At 50.7% G+C, this 538-nt stretch overlaps 1 protein-coding gene across 1 annotated transcript in view; it reads right to left on the bottom strand.

Moving 5' to 3' along the window:
* LOC113211750 (uncharacterized) overlaps positions 1–538 on the bottom strand; it is a 23,567-nt gene that overhangs the window by 4,357 nt on the left and 18,672 nt on the right. The gene's annotated exons all lie outside the window — the stretch shown is intronic.

Raw genomic sequence — 538 nt, 5'->3', positions numbered from 1 at the left:
CCCCCTCCCCATGAGCCAATAGCACGCGGTACAGTGCTGTACAGCACGCTGCTGTTGGTCACGTTACTATTGATACGCTAGAGTTGTGCCTCCCCTCCCCCCTTTCCACACACACATGCACACTCTCCCTCTCTCTCTCTCTCTCTCTTACACACACACATCCGTTTCCTCAAGCGCAGGGGAAGCTTCAAAACGGGGGCATTAAAGAGAGCAGCACGTAAGCAAATGCGCCTCTAATACACTGTGAAAAAATACAATTTTTCTGTTTTTTTTTTTTTTTTTGTTTTTTTCAATGAAAAGTTAGCCTTATTGAAAATTTTGCTTGACACAGAATGGCTTGCACATACTGGGTCATTCCCTTCCCCCTTTTCCTGTTCTAGGACAATACGATGTGATATCCCGGTGGCCCGCCGCCGGGCCAGCCAGAGCCCGAACCGGCTGGCCTTCGGCCCGCTCGGCACGCCACGACCGCCCCGCCGGCCGCCATCAGCGGGCTCCGTGCGTCAACAAACTTTTTGTTTTGTAAAAAAAAGACAAA

The sequence above is a fragment of the Frankliniella occidentalis genome, unplaced genomic scaffold (assembly GCF_000697945.3).
Source record: "Frankliniella occidentalis isolate FOCC.00 unplaced genomic scaffold, Focc_3.1 Scaffold9, whole genome shotgun sequence".
In the NCBI taxonomy this organism is placed as follows: Eukaryota; Metazoa; Arthropoda; class Insecta; order Thysanoptera; family Thripidae; genus Frankliniella; species Frankliniella occidentalis.
Note: the sequence above shows the minus strand (reverse complement) of the source record. Positions and strands in the feature narration are given on the sequence as shown.